Raw genomic sequence first — 18,248 nt, 5'->3', positions numbered from 1 at the left:
AGGAGCCATAATCAAATCTCCTAACGATGTGGACATCCTACAAAAGGGCCTCACTGAGACAGATGCCTGGTGTCAAAGCCATGGCCTCAAGTTCAATGCCAAAAAGTGCATTGTCATCCCTTTTGGTAAAAACTCTGTACCCATGAACTACCACATAGGCGGTAGTCTACTTAACACCGAAAGTGTGATAAGAGACATTGGGACACAGGTGGCCAGTAGTCTCTCCTTTGATAATCACATCGCCACAGTAGTCAGGAAATCCTTCTATGTGGCACACCTCATCACAAAAGGTTTCTCATCCAGGAAAAAAAGAGGTCATTGTTCCCCTCTACTCATCACTCATTAGACCCATTATAGAGTACAACGCCCCTTTCGGTATGTACCTCACAAGACATCTACAACAACTGGAAAGGCCACAGAAATACCTCACAAAGAGGATTACTGGCCTCAAACCGATGCCCTACGCAGACCGTCTCAAAAAACTCAAGCTTTACTCCATCGCATATCGCCTACTCAGAGGCACACTCTGCCTAACATACAAAGCTATGTCAAACCCAGAGCTGTTGGACATGCTCCACTTAAAGAAATCCTAATCCCTCCGAGCTACACACTCTAGGGACCTAAACCTTGTCACCACAATAAACAGAACATGCTGGAGGGATAGATTCCTGTCCCAGAAACTTCCCATACTCTGGAACAAACTACCTATCTATATCAAACAGCTCCTCATTAGCACTCTTCAAGAAAAATCTTGATGATTGGATGGGAGATAGGAAATTCATTTGGGGCACAGGAAAATAATTTTCTTGGGTGGTGAAAACCAGGGTACCTTTTTGGCTAGGCTTATATAGGCCCTAGGGCCAATAGCCTAGTACCTACCTATGAACCTAAAGCTGCTATTATGGAGCTTAAAAAATGTTTGGAGAAATAATCAGCTTTTACAAAGGGATATTATTATAGGCAGGGACTAGAATTTGATTTGCAACAATAAAGATGTATTTGGAGGTTGAGAAGGGAAAATATAAACAAAAGATGACAGCTTTCTCAAGATATTTATGAAAATACTTGGCATGAAAAATGTGAATTCGGTAGCAGGAACTCAGAGAATTTACATATTATTCACTAAGGTATGTAACTGGGCTAGACTGGACAGAAATTATATTTCATAATAACAAGTGCATTTAATTGAGAGCACTGACACAAATCCAATAGCTATTTCAGATCACATGCCAATAATTACTAAGATAAAAATGCAGGGTAAAAAAGTAAAGATAAAGCATTGCCTCTTCCCCACCTACCTGTTAAAAAGAGAGGAGTTTAAGGAACAGGTCGTGGAAATTGTCTGGGGTTATTAAGGAAGATAGAAAGTACTTCAGAAGTTAAAGCTAGTGAGTGGGATAAAATTAAACTGGAGTTTAAAACTAGGGTAGAAATAAAAGAAAAAGAGGCCTGGTTAAAAAGTAATAATTATTTAGAGGGGCTGACAAAGGTTAAAGTATTATAAAATAGAGGGACATGACAAAATGAAGTATTTAGAAGTACGGATTAAAAATGATTCTGTTATGGCAGCTAAGGATATGTGGGAAGAGACTAACCAAACGACAATCCAAAAACTGAGAAACTGGGAAGCTTTTGCCTATGGAGATGGATAGTAAGATACAAGCAGCAAAAATTTGTTTTGTAAAATGTTTTTAGTCCCATTCATTTTATACACGGGGTCAGGTATATTTTTATCAATTAGAGGAGAAGTAGTGGACAGTAATTAATTAATAAAGAGTTGAAGGATTTTATTTGGAACGGAAAGAGAGCAACAGTCAAGTGGGATGAACTGATCCTCCCAATACAGCAAGGATTTTCAGGATTACATGATTTAAGTGGACAATTTTAGAGCTACACAGCACAAACAGAAAGCTACAATTCAAAGTAGAACGGAATGATGAAGAAGTGGGGGCAAGTCAGAAAAAAGGATATATAGGCTTTTGGACATAGATCCTTCAGGAGAACAACAGCAGCCATACAGAACATTATATTTATAAAGTAGAAAGTATACTAAGAACTAAGCCAACATGGCAATGCAGAAAGGAGAGTCTGCCAATAGGGATGACTGCAATTAAGGGTACAGAGACTGGCTAAGAGGGGGCTGGAATTTACTGGAGGAAGTTGGAAAAGGAATAAATGTATTGGGAACAAATAATTAGAGAGGGAAAGGTAACAGAATGGGAAAAGGTCAAGAAGACAGTTGGAATGCAGGCTAGTGATTGCCTTCCATATCAGGGAATTGATAAGAGTATAGAAAACAGAAAGGGACAGCACAATCCTAAAAGAAAGACCCGTACTGGTTGAGTTTTCAACTGAATCTAGAAGCTGCTGTTAAATGAGCAGCAGGGCACATAAAATGTTGCACAATAACTATAGGAATAAATCAGAAAGCAGTCGGAAAAGATTGGGAACAGAGACTAGATATGCAATTCAGAAAGAAACAATGGGAAGATATATTTATGGCTCTCAAATATGCAACAAAATCTAGAACATTTAGGATTTTTGCCTGGAAGTGTTTGCACAGATACTTTCACACCTCAAGTTGACTTCAACATTTTTTTTCCCTTGGGTAGATGGCAAATGTTGGAGGTGTAATGGGGAAGAAAGAGGTACATGGCAGGATATGGTCTCAAGAGTGTAATGAGTTGGCAGAATTTAACAATTTCCTGCAGAGTACTCGGTCAGGAATACTGGGTGAGCAAAATAGTGTTAACTAAAGAAATGAAATGTTGAGCTGGGATACAGATCTGAACTGCCTAAACATAGTAAGGCCTTATTAAATTCAATTCTGCTGGCTGTTAAAACAGCAATCACTAGAAAACGGAAATCAAAATCTAAACCAAATATACTTGAAGTGCTGAATAGTGTAAGAGAGATAAAAAAACAGGACATGTCAAAAGCGTAAGAGTACATCACATAGAGAAATTGGAAACTGTGGGAACAATATACGCAGAAACATGCACAAACCAAAAAGAAGAAACGTACTAAGCAGACCATGGCAATTCTTCTTAAAAAACTAAAAACATTTAATTATAACGCCACAGTTAAAAATACGAACAATGATGAGCGGTTTAGCAAAATCTATTTGCTTCTTCAGACCACAATTCTACACAAAAAAAAAAAGCACTCCAGTTTAAATAATACATTCAACCACCTTCCTAATCAGTAAAAAACAATCATTACAGCTGCATTCTTAGTTGCTAAGCAACATAAAACATTATGACTGATCAAATAATAACATTCCAACTAACAACAGTAATACACACTTCACAATATATATCTCTAAATGCATATGCATAAAAATCATTAATACTAATAAAAGTAAAAACATGTACATTGATGCATATACATAAAAACTAATTTCTTAAGTGATCGTGCTTTCAAAGCAGGTTGCACAGAAACATGATCATTTAAACCCAAGCCCTGATTGGGTTACCTAAAATCCATCTTAATTCCACTTGCTGCATAACATTAACAATGTTGCCCCTCATAACATCTTCAGGTATAACATCTAGCACTAAAAATTTAAACACGTCCTTCCCCTTGCTCATTCATATGTTTCACTACTGCACTACAAATCATCCCTTTACGTGCACAGTATAAATGATCACGTAGCCTCTCGTAGGCGCCTATTACTTTTGCCTACATAAAATGAATGACAAAGTATGCATCGAACCAAATAGATTAAGTTTCTAGTGTTACAATCAGCTCTTGGTAACAGAGTGAACTCTTGGTTGCCTTGAGGATGTTTAAAAGCAGAGGATTCGTCAACATGCATGCAAAAAGAACATGTATTACATTTGTGTGTACCTCTCATTACCTCCTAGTTGTTTATATCATCTGTATTTCTTGGGTAACAAAGTTTATGATGTAAAGACTTTTTATTCCTAAATTCAAACCTGGGTTTAGTTCCCACCAACCTAGCTATATCTTGATGTGTATGTAGCACAAGCCAGTGTTTATTTACAATACTCCTTATCTCACGTACATCACTAGAATAGGTCAGACCAAAAAATAAATTCCATTCTGAATTATCACTACGTTTATGTGTTGGTCTAGAGGATGAAAAATGAGGTCGCCCAGTAGTGTTCCCAGCCTTTCTTACTAAATCCTGTGCTTCACCTACTTTACATTCACGATAACCTCTAGACAGAAAGTCAGTACTAACTTGGTTAAGTCCCGCATTAAAATCTTCTGTCTTACTATGAAGCCGGCTAGTTCTCAAAGTTTGACCTCTAAGTACATTACCAAATACATATTGGGAGGCATGCTTGTACGATGCAAATATGTAAGACAAGAGCACTCCTTTCTATGTAGCTTAGTATGATAACTACCACAATCTCCCTTTATAACTGTTACATCCAGAAAACCAATCATCTGGGTGGAATACTTACAACTAAATCTCAAAAATTTGGTGCTATCATTTAATTCACTCACAAAAGTCCAAAGTTGCTCCTCACTTCCTGTCCATAATAAAAATAAATCATCTACAAAACAACGCTAAAAACCTATAAATATTATACCTATTTGAACCATATATGAACTCTTCCTCCCATGCAACGATGACCACAATGGTGTAGCTATTGGCACAAGAAGTGCCCATAGCTACGCCAGAGGTCTGTATATAACAGCTACCATCAAAGGTAAAAGCACTGTACTCCAGAACCACTTCCAGAAGTAGACAGAGGAAGTATGTGTGTCTAACATCATATTTACTTTTGCATATCAATACTTGTTTCACCATTTGTATTCCTTCAAAATTTGGAATAAAAGTAAATAAGGATGCTACATCAAGTGTAACTAGATAACATCTAGTTAATAAGGGATTCCGATCCATACATTCATAAAGATCCTGTAGGAACTGTTTACTGTCCCTTAAAACAGAACTACAACCTATTAAAATAGGTCTCAATTGCTTATCTAAGTATACAGATAATGGCTCAGTGAGCCACCCACCTCCAGCAACTATCGGTCTAAATGAGGGACAAAATGAATCCTTATGGATGTTTGGGAGATGATTAAACACTGGTACTCGACGATTCTTTACTATAAAATATCTAAAAAGATCCTTAGGCATCAGATTGTTACTTAGACACTCACTCAACAATCTTATTAACTAGTTTTATATCCTTTGTTTGACTGTGTTTGTTGATATGCAGAAACATGTTTTGGAGGAGGAATGGGGTTTAAGACAGGGAGGGAATTAAACAATTTATGCAATGTTGCTTTGATCATATGACAAATAACAATATATATATAAAGTAGAATGTTTGTGAATGTGAACTTAACACGGTTTGATTACCTTAATAAACATGTATGTCTATGGCACCAGTGATATAATCACATAAAAACAGATATACCCACGGCTTACATTTTTTAATATACAACAACACAAGCTTTCATGCTCAGAGACACTTTATCAGGTATACAGACATGCCAACCAACAGACATTTCAATAGAAAACAATGAATAAAACAATAACACAATCATTCAATTAAATCAATTAATTACTGATTTAAACCACGTAGCCTTAAAACAGGTTTTAAAGAATAAAATTAATTTATACCTGGTACATTCACAGCATTAAGATGTACAATCCATTTATACTCATAATATTCAGTTACAGTAACAAAATTACCTCTACCAATAATTTAATTAACACGCTGTAATACACTGAACTTAAAACTGTGACCCACCCTTTTCGAAAACATGTTTAGCTAAAGTATTTGTTACAGCACCCTTTCTAATATTATAAATGTGTTCTGATATTCTTTCTTTAAAACATCTGTTAGTCTTGCCAACATAAAATGCTGCACAAGATATACACGAAGCAACATAAATCAAATTAGAAGATTCAAAATCATCAACAACTTGGAAACAAAAGACTTGTCCAGTTATAGAGTGTTTAAAAGAAAGCAAACTATTAATGCACTGACAACAGCTGCAGTTCATACTGGGAAAAGTTCCAGCTCTAGAAGTAATACCTTTATTACGGTTATCCACCCTATTCTGTTCTATTCTATAGAAAAGCTGTCTTCTATGACTTAATCTATTCTTAAAGACAATCTTGGGAGTTGTTCCAATTAGTTTTTGGACCTGTTGTGATGCCAAAAGAATTAACCAATTTTGCTTCAAGACTTCAACAATGTATTTTGAAGTTTTATTATAAGGCATGGTTATTTAGAACAATATCACCCTTATCATTACTGATACTCCCAGATTTAAAAAAATGGACACACAATGTTATTCCATAAACTTTTAACATTGTTAAGTACAAACATCATCTCTTCTAATTTATTTACAAGTGCCAAAAAATCATTACACAAAATGGAAGCTTCATGAAGAAAAACCTCATCATCCATAGTAAGTCTAGAAAGGAGACAAAACTGACCCTTTAGAACATTTCTGCAAAGATAATTAGGACGCATACTGGTGCAATATAAATAAGTATTTTCTTAACATTCTTTTTATATATTTTTGTTTTGAGCAATCCAGAAGCATCCTTATAAACATTAATATCTAAAAAAAAATAATATTGTCCTTAGAAGATACAGCTTCAAATTTAAGAAATGCTGTAGTGTTACTAAGGTGAGAAATAAAAACTTCCAGTTAATCTAAGCTAGACTCCCATATCAAACATCATCAACAAACCGGCCATAAAGCAAAACATCACTGCTATAAATACTTAAATTGTTCCCATTCATACATAACCAAATTAGCGTATGTATTAGCTATGGGTGTTACCCATAGCTACTCCAATCTGTTGCAGGTAGGCATGATTAGAGAAAAAAAAACATTATTTTCAAGTATTAAGTAAAGTACATACTGTTAAAAGAATCAGAGGTAATAGCAGATCTAGCTAATAAACATCTAACAGATTCAATTCCATCTACAATGGGAACAGGTACAATGGTAAACAATGATCTAGTGTAACCATTAAATAAGATCAACATACATTGTTGTCATTCCATTTACTTAACTTACTCAAAAAATTACCCGAGTCAGTCAGAATATGCTCACTGGGTGTCAAATATGGTTTCAAAACCTGTTCCAATTGTATTAATTTTGGCTCAGTCAGTCAAGCATGACCAGAAACTACAGGATACACAGGCAGTTTTAGTAGATCTTTATGTACTTTAAGTAAACCATATATAACAGGTAAGACAGGTTTCAGACCGAGAAATATTAAAGATGATGAATTCCAAAATGTGAATCCAAAAATAAATCATATATAATGGTCTTAACCTTAGAAATAATATTGTCTACTTGAATATTAGTCAAAAGTTTACATGTAGAAACATCAACCAACATCTCATTCATCAAACCATTACAGAATTATGTATCCATTAATATAATTGCTCCACCTTTATCAACAGGACGTATTGTTACATTACAAATGTGTTTTAAATTATCCAAAGCTAGTGATGCATTCTTAGATAAATTAAAACATGTATTACAATGGTTACATTTGAACAAATCATACAAATCAGCCTCACACTTGTTGACAGAAGCAAGAACAGGGGGATACACCGGAATGTACAAACGCAGTAATCTTAGACTACAAGTATTTTTACTGTTCTTCCTCTTCAATCCTCTATAGCATACTTACTGCCCTGCACTCTTTTCTCAGTATATATTGCCTCTGCTATACAGCTTTTGTCCACTAGAGGGCAATAGTTTCCTTTAGACCACCATTCTGACTCCAATTTTAAGTAACTTACAGGCTCTTGGATTCTAATATTCTAGAAGAGCTAATACTCCCACTCTATTCTTTCTTTCTTCTAATATTCTTCACTGCCAACCCTCTCTGCATATTCTATTATAAAGGCATAATGTCACCTTACCCTCTCCTGCTTTACTTACCTTTGCTTACTGCTCCTCTGATTGTTTTCCTAGGGTGAACTCCTCTGTGGCTCAAAATACACCCATACTTACATCCCTAGTCATCCCCTATAATAACCTCAAGACCTTACGCTCAGCTAATAACCTACTTGTACAAATATCAAAATCCAACAACTTAGCTGGTGACACCTTGTTCTCCAATACAGTAGGTAAAGCCTGGAACATCCTCCCAAGCCAGCTTACCTCAATATCCTCTGTCAGCTTATTTAAAAGCAAGCTTAAACCCTACCTCAAATCACACTGGCTATGCCCCTGTGTTAACCCAGACTAAGTACCTAACTATTAACTAGACTCCCACAATTCCTAGCCTATCATGATCTTGTGTTGTCTCACTAATTTTTAGTGAGCTTAACCTTCCTTAGGATTTTTCTCATGTAAATAAGTATATACTGTGGAATGATCAAACACCTTCATATAGTATCACAACCTATGTGTTAAATAACACTAGAAATCCATCCTTGTTTGCTGTTCTTCTATACTCTAGCTATTGATCTCTAGTGTTTTTCTTTCTTAGTTTTTTGTGAGACCTTAGTATCTCTTATCATAAATTACTAGGTGTATCTAATTTTGTAATATGTTATAAAGATTTGTACTACACCATTTCTAATACAAATGTATTAGTCTTATTCATCTATTCTTAGATAAATTTTTCCTTTTTCCTACTGAAATATAAAATATATAGTCTTAGGCTTGTACTATAATTGTTAAAACTTATGTACCAAATTATACTGTTATTGTCTTTGTCTTGACCTTTTATGTTGTTGTAATTTGTGGAGCTTTTCTCCCCGGGCCTCCACTGAAAATGGACATATATCCAGCTGGACTAGCCCGGTCAACAAATGTAAAATAAAATACATAAAATAAAAATAAATAAATAAAATCAGCGGAAAAAAAAGTTTAAGGCATAAATTACATGCAAATAATACGATTTCCATAACAGCTTCTACTATAGGGTCATAGGATCAGAGGAAGTTACTAGGTTAACAGCCCAAGGACCCTTAGCCCTATTTAAGCATAATTTGGACAACTGGATGGGTAACCTGAAATTCACCCGGGGGTTCCAGCTGTGTCCCTCTTGGACAGAGGGAACAGGTGCTGATTTTAGTGCCTGGTTGAACCAGACACCCTTGGGAACACGTCTTGAACTTGGCTAGTCTTGTAAGGGCCCTGGGGCCGTTAGCCTAGTAACCTCTTATGATCCTATTGTAGAAGTTATTGCAGCACTTGTATTATCTGCATGTAATTTATGCCTTAAACTTTTTTCTCAGCTGATTACTGTGATGTAACTTCTACTGTTTTTAAGAAACCGAGTCTCTATTCGTTCCAGTTTATCTGCTGTTGTCCTTGATCCCTTCTGTGCTGGAGTAACAGAGAGAACTTTTTCAAGAACATTTTATTGATTTTTTTTAATTACATTTTATTGGTTAATTGTTTTCTTTTGAAACATCTGTTGGTTGGGATGTCTGTATACCTGATGAAGCATCTCTGAACATGAAAGCTTGTATTATTTTGTATTAAAAAATGTAAGCCATGTTTATATCTGTTTTATGTTATGTTGCTAGTTTGTTAATGGTTACATCTTTAGGACTGCTGTTTTAGTCCTGTTTCTGATTGTGGAGACACAAAGTCCCCTACTCCTGAAATGGACTACACTCCAAGTTTTTTCTCTAATGTCCCAAATTGGAGTTCTGATATTTTGCTGTCAGATTTCTCAATGTTGATGGTAATCCACCAGCTGATACCAACAATATGACTGAAAGAAGCTCTGCAGGAGTTTCAGCTTCTACTTCCACTATGGTAAGTGTTTTGAATCTGATTTTATCTTTTGAGTGTAAAATACAACAGTTCAAATGCCTTCAATGGCAGCACTTAAGTTTTGAAGTTTATTTAAAAGAAAGGATTGTACCCAGTGGTCTACTTATACTTAAGATGGCCAATTATGCTAATCGGTATCCTGATTTGTTGAAGGAATGGCAAAAGCTTAATTTACAACTCAGCTTTGATTATATCTCTTTAATGAATACATTTTTTTCCGACAGCATGAGACCAATTTAATCCTTGAAATGAAAGCCATTCACCGTGCTATCTCCTCTGACCTTCAACTAATTTAATTACAAATTGGCTGAAACAATCGATGGGTTACAAGTCATTGAACGGAGACTTATCACTACTAAAAAATGGCAACTTATCCGTGATCGTTGAGATTTTGCACATGTGCACATTTTCAGTTGGCTGAGAGAAGGGAAAGATTCAAGTGTCCAGTAGCAGATATTGCATAATCAAATAGAAACTTCTCCAAACGCTTCTGCTTTGGTTTCTTTGGATATACTGATCATTTTTGCACTTCCCACTCACTCTGATGTTATTCCTTCTGAGGATTTTCGACAGTTATTGGAACCATTAGCTGTGTATCTTTTTCAGAATGCACAACAGAGGGCGGGGTAGATAATCTTGAAAGGAACGAAGCGTCAGGGAGTTTCAACATGGAGCATGGTACAAAAAGAGAACACTTAAGCCTTATTATTAATATTTCATCACACAATCTTTCAACTGGTGAGAAAAATGTTCTTGAAAAAGGTGTCTCTTTTATTCCAGCACAGAAAGGAGACTTAGTAGAAGCTACTACAGAATTCAAATTATTTTCATGCAATTTATGTCTTAAACTTTTTTTCTCAGCTGACTACTGTGACTTGTACTGTTTTTAAGAAACAGTCTATTCATTCCAGTTTATCCCCCTGCTGTTCTTGCTTTTGTCAAAGGTGAGGTTGATTTGTATGATTTGTTTTTCTTTGTGAAGCTTCCATTATATGTAACGATTTTTTGGCATTTGGATATAAATTAGAAGAGATGGTGTTTGCACTTAATGTTAAAAGTTTATGGAATAATACTGCATGTCTGTTTATTTTTTAATCTGGGAGCATTATTAATGAGAAGGGTGATATTGTTGTAAATAACCGTGCCTTACGTCATGACTTATAATAAAACTTCAAGATACATTATTGAAGTCTTGAAGCAAAATTGGTTAATTCTTTTGGCATCACAACAGGTCAAAAACCTAATTGGAATATTTCCCAAAATTAAGAACAGATTACATCTTAGAAGACAACTTTGCTATAGAATAGAACAGAATAGGGTTGATGCCCTTAATATAGGTATTGCTTCTAGAGCTGGAACTTTTCTCTGTATGAACTGCAGCTGTTGTCAGTACATTAACAGTTTGCCTTCTCTTAAGCACCCTACAACTTGAAAAGTCTTGTTTCAAAATTGTTGCTCATTGTGAATCTTCTGATTTGATTTATGTTGTGTTGTGTATATCTTGTGCAGTGCTTTACGTTGGCAAGACTAACAGATGCTTTAAAGAAAGAATATCAGTGCACATTTATGATATTAGAAAGGGTGCTTTAACAAATGCTTTAGTTAAACAAGTTTCTGAGAAGGGTGGGGCACAGCTTTAAGATCGGTGTACTACAGCTTGTTAATTCAACTATTCTTGGAGGTGACATTGTTACTCTAACTTAATATTATGACTATACATGGACTAAGTCTTAATGCTCTAAATGTACCAGGTCTAAATTAATTTTCTTCTTTGAAACTGGTTTTAAGGCTAGGTGGCTTATATCATTAACTAACTGATTTAAATGAAAGATTGTTTTGACTGTTTTTATTGAAATATATTTTGGTTAGGATATCTGTGCACCCGATGAAGCGTCTCTAAATGTGAAAGTTTGTATTATTCTATATTAAAAAATGTAAACTGTGTTTATATCTGTTTTTATGTTATTTTGCTAGTTTGACAACAGTTATTTCTTTAGGATCTCTGTTTTAGTCCTAGCCACTTAGCAAGTGATAATTCAATACAGGTGTTTAAAAAATACACTTCGTACAACATAAATTAATTCTACAAAATGCTGAATATGAACCTGGGATCATCCCATGATGCTGCACCCAAATGTGGCAAACATTTGCAATGAAGAGGAAGCATGGTGCAGTATGGGTGGTGCAAGTGGAGTTTTGGAGATCGTGAGAGTCTTAACAGTGTCGAGTGACCGCTTTAAGCAGCTAACCAGGCCTGAGGTTTATGTGCATGGAATAGATCATGTTCCTAGTTAGCTTTTAACACAAATACAGGGCTGATTCATTACTTTAAGGGGGTGATGATACGAGACAAAGAGACAAACTCCCCTAAAGCTTTAATTACAGTGGTCAAAGGTAATTTTACGTGGAAAAGCAGCACAAACTGAGACTAATATGAAAGAATTATTAAAGATTTGGAGGGAAAGGGCTCCCATACAAAAACCTACCCACTTCATCTACATTAACTTTTCTTATTTTAGCATTTAAAAAGACTGTTTAATGATATGAGCTACACTTTTGCTAAAAGTCACTTGTTTCTTGTATCTTACCCACTTTTAAAATATTGAAACTGTTTTGCTCTCATTTTAGTTGCTTGTAAACAAGCAAATTTAGCTATTAAGTAAACAGACGTGGTCAAAATTGTTTCCTTTTTTTAGACTCTAAATTCCAGGAAACAACTGCTGCATTATTCATACAGACAATTCTTTTACAGAAAGGATGAGTAGCCTTACTTCTCCACAATGTGAGGAGTATTCTGTTTCTGTGCACTTCTGTGTCAGCCTGAGTTTTTTCAGTTAAATAAAATGTCAGTCCTGTATTACAGTTCTCCAGATTACCAAGACTAAACAATCTTCTAATAAATTTTATAATGCATTGTTAACCTTTCTTTCTCCCAAACTGATCCCTCACAAAGCCTGGCTCCTTGGAGTAGAGGGACAGAGCCCTGAAGTGACCCAGGTAACCGTGTTTGACTAGTGGCTCCAGCTCTGCAAGAATCAGACAGAAGGGAAGGATGAAGGGCTATGACCTGGGAGATGTACTTAAATGAAGGGCTATGACCTGGGAGATGTACGTAAATGAAGGGCTATGACCTGGGAGATGTACTTAAATGAAGGGCTATGACCTGGGAGATGTACTTAAATGAAGGGCTATGACCTGGGAGATGTACTTAAATGACGGGCTATGACCTGGGAGATGTACTTAAATGAAGGGCTATGGTCTAGAAAGTGGGAGGTCTACATGGTCAAAGAACATACAGGCATAGTACAATTTTCTCAGTGGGGACCAGGGAAATTATAAGTCATGCTTTAAGACTGGTGGGCAGGGCTGACTGCTGGTATACGTCCCTTGCAGAAAAGAAGGGCCACCCAGCACAGTCAGCCCGCTGCACATACCCCCCTTGTAGAACTGAACATGTGCAGTACTGTACAGCAAAATAAGAAAAATGTGAATCACCCTTGATGGGTGCCAAAATAAAGGCCACTCTTGGCAGTCTCTCACTTCTGGATGTGGAACAAATAGGTCAGTATGCCAACAGGGTGTTTGCTATCATCAGGCAAAGGGGCAAAAAGGCACACACACGAAATATAACAGACAACAAACTGATCCCCCTACAAGGTGTAATATTGTTTCTCTGTCCATAAACTATTAGCTAATAAATAACACAACTCCATTACTAACCTCAACATAACATGTAAAAGTATGTGCGCAGGACAGAATACTTACATATTAACTACTCTTAAAAAATTAGACTTGCATTGCATCTGCCCTTTAGAGATCACAAAAGCCTGCACTGTTAAAATCTTATGATCACGGCAATGCCAAAAGTTGCAAAAAGACCAAGATCTCAGCCACAGTTCATTTAAAATGACTGACTCTTTGTGAACTCATAAGCCGGTTTCCCACACTTATACCACTATATTTTTATTTATTGCAGTTTAATGAGGTTAGTCCATAGACACAGATCCGTATGACAAACAGCTCCACTGCAGAGAGTCACCACAGTGGTTTTGCTAGTAAGATGTGACATTTTTTAATACGGATCTTTCCTCTTCAGGTGAGAGTTTTACCTCTGAAAAGTTTCCAATGGCTGACTTCTCTACAATTACTTCCATAACATGGTACTTTACCTGCTGGCATTCTCTCTCTTTAAATATTTAGATGTCTATCATTCTACTATCTCCCTCTTTTAATGAAACACTAGAAGGACTTTGTAAAAAATTAACGAGAGATGAACATGCCTTCAGACTACTTTTTATGGGGATGTCTGTTTTACACATTCAACATATGAGCAGTTTAAAAAATGTCTGGTTTCATAATGACTAACAGCTTTCAGTCCCCCACCCCCACTTTATTTATATCACAGAATCCCAGGTCAAGACTGCTTGGGTAGTTTCCTGCAATCTCATGTCTATCTGCCATTAAACAATTAATTTTATTTTCTCAATACAAAAACGTCATTTATTTATTGAGTGCACTACATCTGTCACATATATATGCTTGTTTATGCAAACACTTCTGGACAAATGTTGGAACTCGATTTCTATGTGGATGTATGTTGTGAATGTAACAATGATTAACTCATTCTACTGCTCTACTTCAACATTAGCTGACATTTTAACAGATGCTGGTCTTTTTACAGAACTTCCGTTAAATTGGCACCTGCACAGTATTACTGAGCACTAATTGTGGTTAGAATGGACTAGTCCCTCATAAATGAAGGCAACCAGACATGGGATCGTGAAACAGTAGTGTGACATTTCACCAATGAGCACAGACAAACAGCTGCTGCTTCAGAAGACACAGCTTCCATTACAGCTACGCTGGCATTGCAAATTATGGCACTGAAAACATTTGTTAACATATACTACTTATATTAATGTTGGAGTTTTATACTACTGCACAGTCTGTGCTTTAAGACAGGCAGCCCTGATAGCTCCACATTTAATCTAGCATGTTACAAACATTTCAATCTCTCTATTAGCAGAAGGAGAAGATATGGCTTTTTAATCAAATGAACATAGCAAATGACTAAAAAATAGGTCAAAAACATGCAGATACCGCTTTCAAAGGTAGAGCTGTATGAGAATACTCACCATAACAGTAGCTAACAGAATAACAAAAAAATCCTTACATGTGGAGAATCAGTCACAGATGGACATCCATCATTCCGGCCTGACCTACAAATCAGTCAGACATTCTCAGAAGATGGACTCCTCACAACACCTAAGTTGAAACTCAGAAGAAAAGGGAGGGCACTTCTCATTATTTTCTGCTCCCTTTTGGAATAAGATACTACTAACAAGTGTGTGTGCAAGTCTTGTGGCAGTTTCCATGAAGTCTGTAATGCTAGGCCTGCCTCGCCCAACAGCGGCCTACTAAGTCAGTCAAGTGTCTAGAAGAACAACATTGAATAGTGAAGAAGGATTCTCCAACCCAATCCCTCCATGAGTTATGGAGACGAGAACCAGAAATAATCATGAAAACTCAAGTATGGGGATGGGAGGAAGCCTATATTACAGCACAGATCCTGGTACTCAAATATCAACTGCTATGGTAAGTACACTCTCACAAATGTACTATATTCATCAGGAGGCTCAACCACTGTAGTTCAATTCCTTGCACATGGAAAGGGTACCAATACAGTAAGCTACCTTGGGGTTTCTTGACTCCAGTGCAGCACAAACCTAAAAAAAAGCCTTGCAGAAAGCAGTGACAAAACCTGCCCTGATACCAGACTGTATATCTAGCTTTCAATGCCTGCAGAAACTGCAGAAGGTGGTCTAGGTACCTGCCTCGGTGATACTTTCAGCTGAAATATTTCTGAAGAAATCTGCTGTAGGTGCCCCTGTTCTAGCAAAGTACACTCTTACTTGTTCTTCTAATCATCTAATGCCTTACCAATGGTAGTCACAGCAGGAGATAATGTAAGTAAGTCAGCAGCTTAGAAAAGGAAGACCCACAATAACCCCCCTCCATCTAGACTGGAGTGAAGAAGCAAGGCACATAAACGGGGAAGAACTTGTGACATGCAGGGAACTGCGTGACAGGTGACAAGGCCTTACCAATGGTATTCATAGCAGGAGATAATGTAAGTAAGCCAGCAGTTTAGAAAAGGAAGACCCACAATAACCCCTCCCCCCCATCTAGACTGGAGTGAAGAAGCACGGCACATACACGGGGAAGAACTTGTGACATGCAGGGAATTGTGTGACAGGTGACAAGGAACCAGTGTTCAGTGTTCAAGGAGAGACCTGCCAACGGTGATATGGAGGCTTGAAAGGATCAAGCCATGCTCCCTGAGGTTGCACTTCTGTACCTGTAATGATAGGTGTCACCAGATTTTAAACAACTATCTGAAGTCTAGGGCCTGAAGATTGAATGCTGATGGAGTAGGACCTAGTACACCTTCTTTACTATGGGCCACTGGGCCCTCATAGACATAGGTGCAAGGGAAAACAGACTTGTTCCCAAATGCTACCACTGAGCCACAGCCAGGTCACTCAAGAAAGCTGGACCCTAGCTACATGCATAATGTGAATAAGTCCAGATGTTTGACTTGGTATTTAAAGGTTTTAACACCCTGGACTGCACACCTCAAGGTATCTGCAAAGGGTACACTTCTGTGTCTGTTTCATCTGCTGAAGTGTAGCAAACTGAATCCCTCTTTAACAAAAGATGATGATAAAGTATGCAGGGACCCTAAAGTAATCTAAAAAACAGACGTATCTCCAGGAGGGTGCAACCATCACCATTCCTTTCAGTTCTCTAGCTTTTTGATGGTAACCCAGCAAAGGGCAGGAACTGTGTCCCCCCACCAATCCCTTTGCTGGTTATTTTAACCTGCTGTCATTTTCAGAGAAATGACATATACCAGAAACTTCTCCCATGTGTGTGTTGGTGGGAGAATGGGCTAAGCACCTGGCATTTAGAACAGTGTTTCACACTGTGTTTATCCTCAAGCAGTACAGGCAGTGGTGGCACAAGTCTTGGCTTATAGTGTGACAGCTATGCGAACATTTAGTTGGCCAAGTCCTAAAGTACAGTTTTGTACCTACCATAAATGTAGATGTTCGAGGATCCACATTGCTGCAGTCCTAACACTTGGGGTAGTCCGCTGTCCCAGTCGGCCCGAATACCAAAGTATATGGCTGACGTCATTCAAGGCGCATTAGTCTGACGTCAGGACGTCAGGGTACAAATGCGCATGACCAACGTCATATCCTCAGTCTTTTCTTGCCCCAGATGTCAGAAGACCCTAAAAAGATAAGGCCAAAACCAAAAAACACCAAACACTCCTGCACCAAATATATGTACAATATATACAAGATTACAAGAATATAACCTCACCCACACAACCACCCCTAACCACAGAGGGGAAGGAGGGAGGGTAAATTGGACTGCAGCAATGTGGATCCTCGAACATCTACATTTATGGTAGGTACAAAACTGTACTATGTTCTTCATTGCACATTGCTGCAGTCCTAACACTTGGGTAGAATCCCAAAGCAGAGGTAAGGGAGGCTGGCAAATCATAAAGAAGCAGGAGCTGTCAACATGCCTTGCAAAATAGCTGTGGCAAAACCAGCCCTAGATTTAGAGTAGAGAGGAAGGTGGTAATGCTTAGAGAAAGTATGCACTGAACTCCAAGTAGCTGCCTCCAAAATATCCTTAGTTGCCACCCCCCTTAGAAATGCTGTTGAAGTGGCAGTAGCCCTAGTGGAATGAGGCCTAATCCCAGCTGGAATCTCCTTGCCATGATGGGAATAACAAAATGCAATGCAAAACCCAATCCACTTAGAAATAGTTTGTTTTGACACAGGCTTGCCCTGGGAACTCAAAGCAAAAGAAACAAACAACTGCTGAGACTGCCTAAAATCCTTAGTCCTGCTTAAATAATAACGCAACTGCCTGTGTACATCTAAAGTGTGCAAAATCTTTTCGCCCTTATTTTGGGGATCTGCATAGAAAGTAGGCAAATGAATAGTTTGGTTTAAAGCCACACTAGAAACCACCTTAGGCATAAAGGAAGGATTAGTACGTAATGATACCCTATCCTTATGGAAAATCAGTAATGCCTCAACCGCCATAAGGGCCTGCAATTCAGAAACCCTTCTTGCAGAAGTAATCGCCAACAAAAAAGCAGTCTTCCATGACAAGTATTTCAATTCAGCAGTAGCCGCAGGCTCAAAAGGTTGTAGAGTAAGTTTCTCCAACACAAAATTGAGATCCCAAGCAGGAGTAGGAGCTCTACGGGGGTCTTATATTCTTTGCCCTCTAAGAAATTGCTTGAACAAAGGATGAGAAAACAATGGTGGGTCACAATCATAGTGAGCTGAAATTGCTGCAGCATGAATCTTAATGGAAGAGAAAGACAAACCTTTGTCCAATAACTCAGTAAGATATTGAAGAGCCACACTCAAATTAGGCTCAGAAATCTCCAAATTCTTTGC

At 37.4% G+C, this 18,248-nt stretch overlaps 1 protein-coding gene and 1 non-coding gene across 2 annotated transcripts in view; both read right to left on the bottom strand.

Moving 5' to 3' along the window:
- LOC122790034 (P2R1A-PPP2R2A-interacting phosphatase regulator 1-like) overlaps window positions 1-18,248 on the bottom strand; it is an 849,731-nt gene that overhangs the window by 215,507 nt on the left and 615,976 nt on the right. The gene's annotated exons all lie outside the window — the stretch shown is intronic.
- On the bottom strand, window positions 14,673-14,822 carry LOC122790192. The gene has a single exon (XR_006362953.1). It is a non-coding gene; the product is annotated as a small nucleolar RNA U109 (small nucleolar RNA).

Source organism: Protopterus annectens, chromosome 15.part0 (genome assembly GCF_019279795.1).
Source record: "Protopterus annectens isolate FY-2018-M chromosome 15.part0, PAN1.0, whole genome shotgun sequence".
In the NCBI taxonomy this organism is placed as follows: domain Eukaryota; kingdom Metazoa; phylum Chordata; order Ceratodontiformes; family Protopteridae; genus Protopterus; species Protopterus annectens.
The sequence above is the reverse complement of the archived record's forward strand: the minus strand, read 5'-3'. Positions and strand labels throughout refer to the sequence as shown.